Source organism: Vigna unguiculata, chromosome 1, assembly GCF_037176805.1.
Source record: "Vigna unguiculata cultivar grain cowpea cultivar isolate G323 ecotype 2 chromosome 1, ASM3717680v1, whole genome shotgun sequence".
NCBI classification, from domain to species: Eukaryota; Viridiplantae; Streptophyta; class Magnoliopsida; order Fabales; family Fabaceae; genus Vigna; species Vigna unguiculata.
The window spans coordinates 2947847-2963866 of record NC_140792.1 but is presented as its reverse complement, the minus strand read 5'-3'; the positions used below and the strand labels follow the sequence as shown (position 1 = coordinate 2963866).

At 31.4% G+C, this 16020-nt stretch overlaps 1 pseudogene across 1 annotated transcript; it reads left to right on the top strand.

Annotated features, from left to right (window-relative positions):
* The first annotated feature begins 952 nt into the window (after positions 1–952).
* On the top strand, positions 953–7241 carry LOC114182250 (uncharacterized; annotated as a pseudogene). Its single transcript, XR_014984499.1, has 5 exons — positions 953–1098; positions 1615–2197; positions 2505–3612; positions 3713–4018; positions 4118–7241. The product of XR_014984499.1 is annotated as an uncharacterized LOC114182250 (transcript).
* The last annotated feature ends 8779 nt before the right edge of the window (positions 7242–16020 follow it).

Genomic DNA, 16020 nt, shown 5'->3' with positions numbered 1-16020 from the left:
TATTTTTATTTATTGTTTATTTTCATCATGTAGAATAATATTTCGATATATTCTATCTAATTATTTGTTATTTTATAACTCACTATTAATCATACTGTAATTTTTTTCACTTTAATTGTATAAATAACTTTTATTTACTACAATATAAAAATTTAATATTTTTTTGTCACTATCCAACATATATTGAAGTTCAAAAGATACAAAATCTATGTCAAAATTTTATTATTATCTTTATTATTTGTTCTTTGTGTCATTTTGATCAAGTGATGTATTATAACTTTTATTAGTGAATAAAAAAGAGATTTATTATAATTTAAAAAATTGAAGTAAACAAACATTTAAAATATATTTTAATTTGAATATTTGTTTTTCTTTTATTATTATGTTTATTATTTGTTCTTTGTGTCATTTTGTTCAAGTGATATATTATAACTTTTATTAGTGTATAAAAAAGAGATTTATTAGAATTTAAAAAATTGAAGTAAACAAACATTTAAAATATATTTTAATTTGAATATTTGTTTTCCTTTTATATTTTTTTGAAATATTTTTTAATTTTATCAACTAAGTTCATCAATGTTAAATTTAATAAATGTTTTGATTCACATGAAATTTTATTTGGTATTCTAATATAAAATGTAAACAATTATAATTTATTTTAAGGTATTTGGCATCGAAGAAAATCCTCCTAATATTGAATATTTCATAATATTATGTTTTCTTTACCGTAATTTTTTTCTTTTATAAAAATTAATATTGAAGTAGTTAGAACACAGGTACGGGTATGGATACTAGATTATACCCGTTACCCGGTGGGGATGGGGATGGAAAAAAAGTTTGATACCCGTTGGGTTTGGGTATAGAGATGAATTTTTTATGCGGGAATGGGTATGGGATAGCGAAACCCGTCCCGCCCCACCCCACCCCACCCCGTTGCCATCCCTACCAGGGGCAAACCCTGTGTTTGGACTGTTATTGATTACTCTGCAGTCTTATTTTCCCAAAGCTGTACAATAGGTGAGTGCGTGAAAACTGAAGAGTTGATACAGAATAACGAAGGGTTATTTTGAGAACTTGCTAATCAAAAAGAAGCAGCAGGTATTGTATTTTTCATCGGAAACTCTCCAACTCATTTTAAGTTGTCATAGATGTAGTTTAATTTTCATAAATTCCATTCTTTTCTACTTCATTTTTAACTCTGTTTTCTTTCCAGTTACCTTGTGGCTCATACATATTGTGCTGATCTCTGATTTTTTTTTGAAACGGAACATACTGTATTGATCTATTTACTCTTTTGATTTCTATAATTACACAAACTTGATGCTTTTTGTTTTACTTCAAAATAATCTATTTTAGTTTCTATGATAGCATATGTAATCTTTTTTATGGATCCTATTCAATATTATTGATTTCCTATAGTTTAAATTCACATGGACTGAAAAAAAATGTATGTATATATAAGATCTCAAATGAATAATTTTTGAGTATATGAGGTGGAAGTAAAGTTTGTATAACTCTGGTGTCAAATGAGTAATTAAAGATGTTATAACTTTTTGGCTCTAGGTGATTGCATTGTGCTATATATTTCATTGTGTCTCTATTGTTTTACTGAAGGCTGTAAAGGTAAAACCATGTCAGACAACGAGGCTCCTAAAAGACTGAGGCGTGATAGGGAGAAATCAGTGTTAGATAACCATGTGCCTAAGAAACTAAAGTACTGGGTGGAGGAAAAATCCTCAGAGAACAACACTCCTCAAATAAAGTATGATGTTTTTGTTAGCTTCAGGGGTGAAGACATCCGCCACACGCTTCTTAGCCATTTGATTGGTGCTTTTGAAAGAAAGAAAATATGTGCCTTTATAGATGCTGAACTTCAGAGGGGACATGAAATAGGACCATCACTTTTTCAAGCAATTGAACGATCAGACATCCTGTTGATCATATTCTCACCACATTATGCTTCTTCTCATTGGTGCTTAGAGGAACTAGAGAAAATCCTTGAGTGTAGAGACAAGTATGAACGGACTGTGATCCCTGTTTTCTACAATGTGCAACCCACAGATGTACGACATCAATTGCGGACTTATGAAAATGCATTTGTTGAGCATGAACTAAATTATCAGAACAAGGTACAAATCTGGAAAGATGCCTTGAAGCATTCTGCTGATTTATCTGGAATTGATTCGTCAAAATTTCCGTAAGCTCTTTTTTTTTTTTTTTTTCTGTTAATGTTTCATATTTTCTAGCTGTTATATAATTATCATGTACATAATACATGGTTGTTGAGGTTGCAAAGCGATGTAACCTTTGTATATATTAAATTGTTTTCAGCAGAATGTATACTTAACATTTTCCATGGTAACGTAATTTTAGCCAATACCGCTGTGATTGTTTCAGATGGAACCAATTATGCTTTGTTAGTCCATTGCATTATGACTGAGTTGTACATTTGAATATATTCTGACAACATTGATTTTAAAACACTTTCTCTCTGTGTCATATAGATGTGATTTTGAACTGGTTGAAGAAATTGCCAATGTTGTGCTGAAGGGGTTGGCTAAACCCATGGTTGTTGCAAAAGAACTTGTTGGAATTGATGAAAAAATTGCAACAATAGAATCATGGATAAAAAAGGATTCAAAAGGCACTTGTCTGATTGGAATTTGGGGTATGGGCGGTATAGGCAAAACAACCCTTGCAGAAGAGGTCTTCAACAAACTACATTCTGAATATGAAGCTTGTTATTTTTTGGCTCATGAAAGGGAAGAATCAAACAAACATGGAATAATTTCTTTGAAGGAAAAAATATTCTCCGAACTATTAGGATGTGAAGTGAAAATTTACACACAAAATTCATTGCCAGGACATATTGCTAGGAGAATCAGTCGAATGAAGGTTCTCATTGTTCTTGATGATGTTAATAATTCTGATCACATAAAAAATCTATTGGGAGATTTTGGAAATTTTGGATCGGGCAGTACAATAATTGTAACAACTAGAAATGAGCAAGTGCTCAAGACAAACAAGGTTGATGAGACATACCAGCTTACGAAACTCAGTTTCAACGAAGCTCTTGAACTTTTTTATTTACTTGTCGGAAAACAAAACGATAATCAAAGGGAGTACAATGAGCTATGTGAAAGGGTGGTCGATTATGCCCAAGGTATTCCATTAGTTCTTAAAGTTTTGGCTGGTCATCTTCGTGGAAACAAAAAGGAAGTGTGGGAAAGTGAGCTAGACAAGCTTAAAAGGATGCCTCACAAAGAAGTTTATGATGTAATGACATGGAGTTTCTATGATCTAGATCGTAAACAACAGCAGATTTTTCTTGATCTGGCATGTTTCTTTCTTAGATCACAGAGTGAGATAAATGTGGGTGAGCTAAAGTTTTTATTGAAAGATAGCGAAAGGGATAATTCTGTTGTGGCTGATTTACAAAGGTTGAAAGAGAAATCTCTTATAACCGTGTCCAAGGATAATTTTGTATCCATGCATGATAATTTACAAGACATGGCTTGGGAGATTGTACGTCGAGAGTCTATTGAAGACCCTGGAAGACGCAGTCGGTTGTGGGATCCTGATGACATTTATGAAGCATTGAAAAGTGATAAGGTTAGCCTAAATGAATATATATCTTTTCTCTTGACTAACTTTTGGTTTATTTATCTTTTGTGAGAAATTTGGCTTAAGTTAATCCTCACATTGATGACAGGTTACTGAGACCATTAGAAGCATACGAATTGATTTGCGAACAATTAAGGATCTCAACCTTATTCCTCACATGTTTGCCAAGATGAGAAGACTACAATTTATAGAAGTTTCTGAGGATTATGAATTTGATTGCTTAAATCAGCTTCACATTCTTGCTGAGGGACTTCAATTTTTGGCAACTGAACTAAGATTTATTGCCTGGCTCGGGTGCCCTCTTAAGTCCTTACCAGAAAATTTTTCTGCTGAAAAACTTGTTATATTGAAGTTGCCAGATAGCAACATGGAAAAACTTTGGGATGGAGTAAAGGTAAATATTTGTCTCAACTGATTATTTTCTGTTAACTAAAGGGATCCGAAATTAACTAATTTAGCTCCTGTGATATGCTCTTGTTTCATTTTATTACAGAATCTAGTAAATTTAATAGAAGTTGACCTCAGTGGCTCTGAGAAGTTAAAGGAGCTGCCAGATTTATCAAAAGCCACAAATCTTGAAGTACTGTATCTTGGGGGTTGTTCTGCATTGATTTGTGTGCATCCATCTATTTTTTCTCTGGCCAAACTTGAGAAATTGGAGCTTTGGGGTTGCGTGTCTCTTACCACACTCACAAGCAATTGTCACCTAGGCAGCCTCAGTTTTCTCGATCTTGATTATTGCAAGAATCTCACGGAATTCTCAGTGATTTCAGAGAATATGGAAGAACTGAGATTAGAACGTACAAAGGTCAAAGCACTTCCCTCATCATTTGAATTTCAAAGCAAGCTTAGATTTCTAGATCTAGCAGGTAGTGACATTGAGAGTTTACCTTCATCCTTAACAAATCTTAATCAACTGCTATATCTAGAGGTAAGTAATACTTCACTTCAAGTCATAACATAGCTTCCTACATTGCTTGAAACTCTAACTGCTACATGGTGTTCTTCACTTGAGACTCTGCCAAAGCTTCCTCAGTCCCTTAAAACACTAGACGTCACTGGTTGCAAATCACTACAAACTCTTCCAGAACTTCCCCAATTTTTAGTAACTCTAAAAGCAAGTTTCTGTACTTCAGTTCAAATTCTACCAAAGCTTCCACTATGCCTTAAAACTCTAGATGTTAGTGACTTGAATTCACTTCAAACTCTACCAGACCTTCCCCAGTCCCTTCAAAACCTAAATGTATCTCGCACTTCAGTTCAAACTCTACCAGAGCTACCCCCATCCCTTAAAACTCTAAGTGCCCAATACTGCAATTCACTTCAAATTCTACCTGAGCTTCCACTGTCCCTTGAAACTCTAAATGCAAAATTCTGCCCTTCACTTCAGACTCTATCAAAGCTTCATCAGTCCCTTACAACTCTAGATGTTGCAGGTTGTGAATCCCTTCAAATTCTACCAGACATTCCCCAGTCCCTTGAAACTTTAGATGTCAGTTTCTGCAAATCACTTCAAACTATACCAAAGCTTCCTTTGTCCCTGAAAAATCTAGTTGTTAGACCCTTGAGTTTAGTTGAAACTCCACCAAACCTTCTCCAGTCCCTTGAAACTCTATATACTGAATTTTCCCTTTTACTTCGGACTCGACTAAAGCTTCCCCAGTTCCTTCGAACTCTGAATGTTGAATTTTGCACTTCACTTCAGACTCTACCAGAGCTTCCTCCATCCCTTGAAACTCTAAGTGCCCGATACTGTTATTCACTTCAAATTCTACCAAAGCTTCCTCCGTCCTTGAAAACTCTAGATGTTGCAAACAATGATTCACTTCAAACTCTACCAGAGCTTCCATTGTCCCTTGAAACATTAAAGGTGGAATATTGCTCTTCCCTTCAAACTTTGCCAGAGCTTTCCCCATCCCTTAAAATTCTAATTGCCCAATCTTGCTATTCACTTCAAATTCTACCAAAGCTTTCACTGTCTCTTAATACTTTAAATGTTATAGGATGCACTTCACTTCAGACTCTACCAGAGCTTCCTCCATCCCTTGAAACTCTAAGTGCCCGATACTGTTATTCACTTCAAATTCTACCAAAGCTTCCTCCGTCCTTGAAAACTCTAGATGTTGCAAACAATGATTCACTTCAAACTCTACCCCAGCTTCCTCAATCCCTTCAAACTCTAACTGTTGAATCTTGCCCTTTACTTCAAATTCTACCAGAGCTTCCATTGTCCCTTGAAACATTAAAGGTGGGATATTGCTCTTCCCTTCAAACTTTGCCAGAGCTTTCCCCATCCCTTAAAATTCTAATTGCCCAATCTTGCTATTCACTTCAAATTCTACCAAAGCTTTCACTGTCTCTTAATACTTTAAATGTCATAGGATGCGAACTCATAGGATGCAAATCACTTCAAACTCTACCAGAGCTTCCCCCATCCCTTGAAACTCTAAGTGTGAGATTATGCACGTCACTTCAAACACTACCACTGCTTCCCCCATCCCTGAAAAATCTAAGTGCCCAGTTTTGCACTTCGCTTCTAACTCTACCAGAGATTTCCCCGTCCCTTGAAACTCTAGATGTGAAGAGTTGCATTTCACTTCAGACTCTGCCAGAGCTTCCCCCGTTCCTTAAAACTCTAAATGCCATAAATTGTAGATCGCTGAAGACTGCATTGTTGTTTCCTTCAACGACGGGTGAGCAATTAATGGAAGACAGGAAACATGTTCTGTTTGGGAACTGCTCAAACTTGGATGAACATTCTCTAGAGGCTATTGGGTTGAATGCGCAAATCAACATGATTAACTTTGTGAACAGACACACACCTACACCGAATCATGCTCATTTTGAAAATTACTATGAGAATCTTCAAAGTCATGATCCTTATGAAGCTGAAGCTGTTTACGTGTATCCAGGAAGCATTGTTCCAGAGTGGTTGGAGTATAAGACAATGAAGGATTACATAATTATTGATCTCTCTTCTGCTGCACCCCCCCTCTTCTTTGCCTTCATTTTCTGCTTTGTCCTTGGCGAGTGCAGGGACTTGTCTTACACATTTGACAGTTATAAATTTAATATCACTATAAGTGATAGTGACGATGATGATGGTGGTAATGAAGAGGATAGTGTTATAATGTACATGGGTGAACATTTGGAAGAAACAATTGAATCAGATACTGTTTGTGTGAAGTATGACAGAAGATGTTCTGAGTTCCTAAATAGCAGAGCCCAAAATCAAGCAAGGTTCAAAATCAAGGTTGCACCGAAATCACAGGATGTTGTTTTAAAAGGATTTGGAGTCAGTCCAATAAGCACCAGTGCTTATAGCAGTTTCATTCAACAAATGGAATTGCGTGACTCCATGTTTCAATTTCATTGAACAAATGGAATTGGTCTGTGTTTCGTGTCATCCCAGGTTCTTTCTTCCCGCAGTTTAAAATCAAATATTTGATTTGGAAAAAATGTATAATTTCATGTTATAAGAACTTAATTGGCTAAAACATTTGTTATTCGTGACTTCTGCCAATTTGAAGTTCTTAAAGAAACAACTGCATGTATTTAGAAAGGTAAACAAACAAATGATTGTGCATGTATAGTCTGTTATGGGATTTTTCTTTTAATTGTGATGTTTTTTTAATTTTTTTTTTTATATATGTATATATGGATATTTTCGTATAGGTTTTATCTGGTATAAAAGAAAATTGATGTTTCTTGTTTGTATTTTCACTTATTTGAAGTCATAAGGAAAAGTAACACGAAGAATGCTACTGTAACAACGTAGAAAAATATTTTAATATAATACTGGTAATTAAAAAATAATAAATATTTAAGTGTGATCATTAAATATTTAAAATCAATCATTCGAAATGATATTATCAATCTAATATGTTTGATTTATATACTATTATTTAATATAAAATTATATATTATAATCTTAGATTATTTTTGTGTCTCCAAATATTTTGTATGCATAGTAAATTATAATGATTTATTTGTTTATCTTATGGTTTTTTTATTTTTAAGGTTGAGTGTAAAACTTAAAAAAAAAAAAAAATGGCATCATAAAATAAAGATAAAATGGCCACGTTGAACTCATTTATTATTAGTTATGGAAAGTGTAATTTTTGTACACTATAAATTTTATTGAGTTTGTCATGGTACAGTGTAGGATGACAGTGTAATTAGATTATATTTTGACTGGTTTTCTAAAATTATCACCACTTATACAATTGTTTTTAATTTTTACAAGCTGCATCTACTGCTTATATAATTTTTAAGGTTATTTATATATACAACTAGGATTATATGTTTATGAATATTTCATATTTTTTAATTTTTCATGGTATTATTATAGTAGGGTGGTTACATATTATATATTAAAATTAAGATGTTATTATAGTTTAAGTAAAATTTTCTTCAATTATGTTTTATTTTTAAAAAATTGTTTAAAGAATAAATATATATACACATATACACACAAATATATATATATATATATATATATATATATATATATATATATATATATATTAATAAATTATTAAACATCATAATTTTTTTTAATTTTTATATTTATTATTATAAAGGTATAATTACTCGTATAGTATCCACAGTTTGGGACTAATGTGTCAAATAGGTACCCGGTTTAAAAAAATTGTCGATTGCATCCCAACTTTTGAAAAAGTGCTTCAATTAGGTTTCTTTCAGACAGAGTTGACTAATGCCATTAGTCAACATGTCACGTGTCAGTGTGTGGTTTTTTTGATTCTTTTTAAATTTTTTTTAAATTTTTAAATTTTTCTTTTAATTTTTTTGAAAATAAAAATAAAAATGTCACTTGTCAAGTCCCTGTGTGTGACACGTGGCATTGCAATGTCACGTGTCAGTATCACTATCAGATGTCATTGTATTGATTTCGATTTAGTCCCCATATATGTTTTTTTGTTTCAATTTAATACCTACTTATGTGTATCTGATTCAACTTTGAACTAATATTTTTTAATAATTAAAATCCATTTTTTTATAAAATTAAAAGTAATTAAGTATAAAAGTTTTACAAAAATTAAATATTTGATATTTATATTAAAATTTAGTGGTAAAAGTCATTTTATTAAGTCATTTTTAATAAAAAAAATAGTATAACATTCATACCAATAGAAATTTTGGTTTAAAATTAGTAAGAGACAATATTGTTGTGTTTTGAAAAATAAAATAAAAATTAACAAAACATGAGTACTTATTAAAAAAGTAATTAATAAAGTAATATTTTAAAAAGTCGTTTTTAATAAAAAAATATTAGTATAACATTTATACAAATGATAAATTTGGTTTAAAATTGAGAGGAATAATATAAATATTAGTACTTAATTTTGTAAAAATATTTATACTTAATTATTTTTAATCTTATAAAAAATGGATTACAAAAATATTTTAATTATTAAAAAAAAGTTGGGATAAAATTGAATCAGATACACATACTTAAGTACTAGATTGAAACAAAAAGACACATATGGGGACTAAATCGAAATCAACACAATAACATTTGATAGTGACGTGGACGTGTGACACTGCAATGCCACGTGGCACTGATAATGCCACATGGCACTGACAATGTCACGTGTCACACACAGGGACCTGACATGTGGCATTTTTTAAAATATTTTTTTTTCAACAAATTTAAGAAAAAAGTTTTAAAAATTTAAGAAAAATTTAAAAAATAAAAAAAATCACAAACTGACACGTGACACGTTGACTAACGGTATTAGTCAACTCTGTTTGAAAATGACCTAATTGAAGCACTTTTTCAAAAGTTGGAATGCAATTAACACTTTTTTTAAACCGGATACCTATTTGATACACTAACCCCAAACTGGGTACTATACGAGTAATTATACCTATTATAAATTAAAGTTTGACATAATAATTATATTTTATTTATTTCGTTAATAAAGTTTGCAGTAAATGGGAATTTATATTTTTTATTGAATTTTTTTTATTCTTTCTTTATCAAGTCTTTAAAATTCACAGATATTATTTCTGTTTTATTCTTTAAAATATACACATATGTAAACTAATGAAAGATAAAGTGAGAAATAATGGTATAAATGAAAAAAAAAAAATGTTATCTTGAATTTTGAAAAGGAGAAAAATAAAATAATGCGTTTTAATGATTATGTGAAGAATAGAGTTGCATTATATAATGACCAAGATTTACATAAATTTGATTTAGTAAAATACTATTAGAGATTGAGAGTGTGGTGTTGAATTAAAAACTGTATAAATGTTGTGATTTTAAATTAAAGATAGCATTGAATAGTTGTTCAGTTTCTTTAATTAGTAATGTTTTTATTTCTATTTTATTCCTTAAATTGTCTTGAAGTAGGATGGAGCAGATAAATCCATCATAGAAAAAGAAGAGAAACTAATATATTTGCATAATGAGTTTGAAAATGATGAATTTTTTATGCACGCATTATTTTTGTTTTGAGTTCAAGAAGTGAAATTGGTAACTTAAATTTCTCATAACTATTCATGAAAGTTTTGATTTTATAACATGTCTAAAGTTTAATTGAATGTATATTATATCTTATATACATTTTTCTTTTTTAATTTATTAAGATGCTATTTTAAGAAACAAAATAGTAATAATGTTAGTAAATTCGAAAGTTAAAAATATATCAAAAGTTAAGAAATAAACTCCTACACACACAGAGGCCAGTATAAAACGTTCAATTAAAAATAAACTTTAATCGTAACCTAATATATTTATATACATGTTGATTAAAAGATAACATAAATTAGTCTTTTTAGTCTCTTCCATATGATTCAAGAACTTGCATCTCTACATCTACTCATGTATATATTATATTCATAAAATAGGTTATACACAAGCAAGAAGTACAATAATAAATTATCTAAAACAAAATTTCATAATATCACAACTTTATTTCAATTCATCTCAATAACACATCAAACATATATGTATACAAATACCACACAAAGATCCATATATCCACTAATATTTTTTGAAAGGCACTCGTTAAATAACTCTTATTAAAGTCTCTTACAATTTTGTTCATAGAAGCATTATACATACTTTAACTATATACAGTGAGTATAAGGCATTCAAAACTCATGGAATGCCAAATATATAATAAACTTCCATTCAAATTCTCTTCATATGTCTTGGTGTATATGACAAACCATTAGTAGAGTCAGGGACATTCATCACAGCTTCCAATTCTCAATACACATATTATCTCAGTGAACTCAATTTCAATGTTCTTCTAGAAATAAATTTAGAAATAATTTAAAAAATTATTGAATGAAATTGTCAATTTTTGTTAATTTTTATCAATTCAGTCCTAATTTTGTTTTTGTGTTGAAGTAGATTCTAAAAAAAAATTAAAAAAATCACAAGCACGTGGCAAAACCCCTAATTTGACATATGTCAGCTATTTTTTTAAGAAAAAAAAAGTAAAAATTAAAAAAATTAAAAAAATTTAAAAAAATCGAAAAAACCACGAGCTGACATGTGTCACACACTTAATGTCGTCAATGATGCCCTAACGAAAATGACCAAATTGGAACGAATTTTCAAAAAATAGGACCCAATTGAGATAATTTTGAAGTTGAAGACCCAATTGAGATTTTGTAACAAAAACGAGGACCTTTCGTGTGATTAAACATTTTTTATTTTTTGATTTTATTTATTTATTTATTTTTAATTTGTTTTAATTTTTTTTAAATGCCACATGTTAATCTAGCAACGTGTCACATGTCAGAATCAATGTTTTATATTCAATTTGTTTTCTATATTTATTTTTGGTCAATTTAGTCCCAATTTTTTTAACATGAACCAATTTTGTCTTTTTCCATATTGAGACCAAATTTAATATTTATATTAAAATTTACATTTTTTATTAAATATATTAAAATTCACATTATTATAACTTTTATATAAAAATTAAATTTGGTCCCAATTTTGAGAGGGACAAAATTGACATGCTGTTGGATTTACATGTGGACATTAAAAAGATAATAAAAATTAAAAAATTTAAAAATTTAAAAAAAATATTAGAAAAAAAAAATCATGAAGTGACACATAACAGTTAGTGTTCATTATTCTCTTTTTCTCTATTTATCAACGGTTATTCTCTCATCTTTTTTTGATATATTTCACTTTATTTTTAATAAATATATATAATTTTCTTTTATATATTAACTTAATAACATTACATTATCATAACCTATTAGTACAATATCACGTATATTTAAAAAATGCATACACACAGGCGCAAGGGATTCCCTCTTTTGTGTCCACATTTCAAAATACCAATTTTACCCTTTAAAATATACTTATTTATTAAATTTTTGAAAATTGACCATTACTTTTACAATTTTTTTTTATAAAATCGTCTATCTCTGCTATTCTCTTTTTCTCTATTTATCAACAGTTATTCTCTCATCTTTTCTGATGTATTTTACTTTATTTTTAATAATATTACATTTTTATATATTAACTTAATAATATTACATTATCATCACCTACTAATATAGTATCACGTATATTTAAAAAATGCGTATACACAGGCGTTGTGTCGCTCCTATGTGTATGCTAGTTATTAAAGAAAAAAAATTTGGAACAAATATTATTATATAATTAAAATATTTTTATTAATAGAATTTAAATGAATGAATAAACTAATTATCTCCAAATTTAGAAGAATAATAAAATATTAATAATTAATAGTAATAAAAAATTTATATTATAAAAGAAAGAAAATTTGAAATAAATGATTTTCTATAATTAAAATTATTTTTATAAATGACAGATTTGAATGAATTAATCAACAAAAAAATTAAATATCAATAATTAATAGTGATAAAAATCTTATATTATGATAATAAGATATCAATAATTAATATTGATAAATAACTTATATTATAAAGGAAAGAGAATTTGAAATAAATGTTTTTTTATAATTAAAATTAATTTTATAGATAATGTATTTGAAAGAATTAATTAATTAATTAACACAAAAATTAAAATAAAATAAAATATTAATAATTAATAGTGATGAAAATCTTATATTATAATAATAAGATATCAATAATTAATAATGATAAAAATCTTATATTATAAAGGAAAGAGAATTTGAAACATTTTTATTTCTATATTTTAGGTGAATATATATGTACGTGAAATATTATAAAATCACATTTATTATAAATCACATTTCTATAAAAATTTCAAAGAATTTATTTCATAATAAATATAACTCTAAGTTCAAATCTTCTCAAAATTCAATAAAATACCAAAACAGTCTCATAATAGATTATATCTTTATTCCAAAATCATAAATGATAAAATTCTATAAAACTGTTCCAATGAGTTTTCCCTGCTCCGCTGCTAAGCCTCACTTCGCACATGTTGCTCTCATTTGCTCTCATTCTAGAGTACCTCTAATGAAAAACATTGCCATCTATAATGTTACAGGCCTTATAGCATCTCACATGTGCATTCATCCCCTAGTCATATAGACCATCCCAAGCATGCTTAAACAAAATATAAGCAGCAACACTCTAACAATTTTAAGCACATGATCTTATGCACCAATGCAAGTTAATATTGACACCCATGTCTTCACCAAACCAATTCTCCACATGTGACTAATCCAAAGGAACATTCAAATTGATAGAGACTTACCACATAACCCAATCTTGCTTCATTAGAAGTTACTAGTAATTATCAAGAGGTTATTCATGCATTTTAAAGACTCCAAAATCAACAATATTGCGTAACGTATATCTCCAGCTACTAACCTCCAAATCAAATCTCCACATGTTATGGACCACCTGTCAAAATTTCACTTAAATCAGACGGTTAACGAACTGGGAAATGCAGTTTTAAGAAAATTGCACAAACCAGAAAAAATGGTGGCGCCTAGCGCCCAGAAGTGGAAGGTGGCGCCTGGCGGGACTGTACTACCGCTGGGCGGTCCCTATTGTGCGAAAAGTACGAAAAATAGTGTTTTTCGTGAACCAGAGCACCCCTCACATATCTGATATGGCGCCTGGCATCCAATTGGCCACTAGGCGGTTCTTGCAGTTCCAGGAACCCAGACATCCCACTCGCACCTATGAATCTCAACCACTCTTACTGTCACGTCGCCTGGCGGTACACAGGTCACCGCCAGGCGGATCATAGCTTTCTGGAATTTCCAGAACTCCTTCTTGCACTGCGCGAACTAAATTCCCAAATTCCCAAGTTGTCCAGAAACGCGTTCCTTCATCAACTACCCTATTTCAATTGACTAGCCTTCATTTTATGCCATTGATAATCAAGTTAAATCTTAAATCCAGATTGAATCATTGCAATTCGCGCATTATTTACCATTGTCACGAAATTCCCAATTTCCCAATCCTTAACCATGTTCATGTGATTTCTTCCCAATTTAATTTTCTCAATACATGTGATCTCGTCAACATATGACATTAAATCATTAACAAATAGTTAGGACTAGATTTCCCTCTAATCATAATCCGTCTAGAACAAGAAAAAGATAAAAATCAAGGTAAATCCACTTGCGTCGCCTAGCGGCCGGGGGTGTGCCGCCAGGCGGTCCCTCTGCAGGAACCCCAAAACCCGAACAAAATGAAGTGTCGCCTGGTGGTGATTCATCACCCGCCAGGTGGTTTCTGGAAAAATTCCAGAAACGCAGAATCACACAAAATAACTAGATTAAGGACATCCAATTCATCATATATTGCATATCATTAACAAAACGAATACAAAAAATAGCGGAGTACAGCTCCCCTAACCTGGTTTCCTTAGCTTATTTTAGAATTGTTGTGAGTTCCCCCTTGATCACCAATAATCCTCCTTTTATTCTATCTCTATGTAGCTCCTTTCCTCACTCAATCCTCAACAAACTCTCAACTTTCGTTCTCCTCTCCCTATACAACAATAACAAATGCAGAAACCTCTTCTCTCACCTAAAATTTTACTTATAATAGTGCCTTAAAGATGGATTAATGTGCTAAAACGAAAATGGCATTTAAAAGTGGTATAAGTGTTATTCAATGGTTCATAACACATCTATTTTTCAGCCACCCTTGGTGGCTCCTTGGCTAGTTAGGGTATCCATGCCCTTTCACCTTCATGCCAAAGTAAATTTTGACAAAAAGAGGGTTTAGTTTGGGGTTCACTAAGGTTCGAACCCACATCAAACCAATTATCAAATCAAAGCACAACCATTTAACCAATTCATGTTTCATGATGATTAATATAATTCTATGATTATATTATCCCTCAACATGTTCTAGCATATTATTATTAAAAACAATAATAATTAAATAACACACAAACGACATACATAGGACTTTAACCCAAGTCCTCTCACACAATAAAGTACTCTTAACCACTTGAGCTAGCACTTTTCCACGTCATAGCAATCCGCATTAAATGCCTTAAAGGCTCCTACTACCCACATTTATTAAATAGTTATTTAATTAATTATTTAAATTTATCGGATCTTACAAGTCCCCCAACCTTGACCGACATAGGTGTCGGTCAAGGGTGATATGTGTTGATATGCTAGCGGAACCGGCTTGGTGTGATACACCAGTCCCCCAGCCTTTAAGTGTGATGAACAGTGTTAAGGCTAAAATCAGGAAGTTCTGGCGCCGTCGTTTTTAATAGTCACGTCTCTAGTAATGATGGTGTCGATTGGTATGAGTTGTTGTTTTGGCGGGAAGGGGTTTTCACCGTTTGGGATTCTGGGCTATAAATATTGATTTCAAAACGAGTGAGGGGTTACTTGGTTCATTTGCGAGAGTTTTGTATTCAGAGGTCTTGTGTGCATTTTACTGTCCGACTAGTTCCCAGTTTCAGCCGACATCTTTCTGTAAACACGAAAAAAGGTATGTCTAGTAGCGATAGTATGTCATTGTCCACATCTAGTAGTGAGAGTATGGGGTTGGAGAGTAGTAGAGGTAGACAAGTTGATGAAGAGGGTACTAGTTCTGGAGGTATGGTAAGTGGGATCCCCATGGAAACGGTGAGGAAGGTCCGAGAAGATCCCCCTGAGGAGTTGGACGAGAGTGATTGGCCGGCCAAAGGCAGTTATGGGTGGGCGGCTGCCGATGTCCGCAATCAATCATCTTTGTTCTGGTGGTCTCGCTTATTGAACTCCTGGCTGAACTGTACGCCGTTCATCTCAAAGGGTGTAAGCAGGGATATCGTTTCCCTGGAAAAGGTTAGCGCTATTGACCGTGTGTGTCACGGGCAGGAGGGGGCTACGGAGAAGTTCTTCTACATGTACATGTGTCATTTTTCTCAGCTACATGTGCGGTTACCGTTAGATGATTTCGCTATGGGTGTGTTGTGCGCGCTGA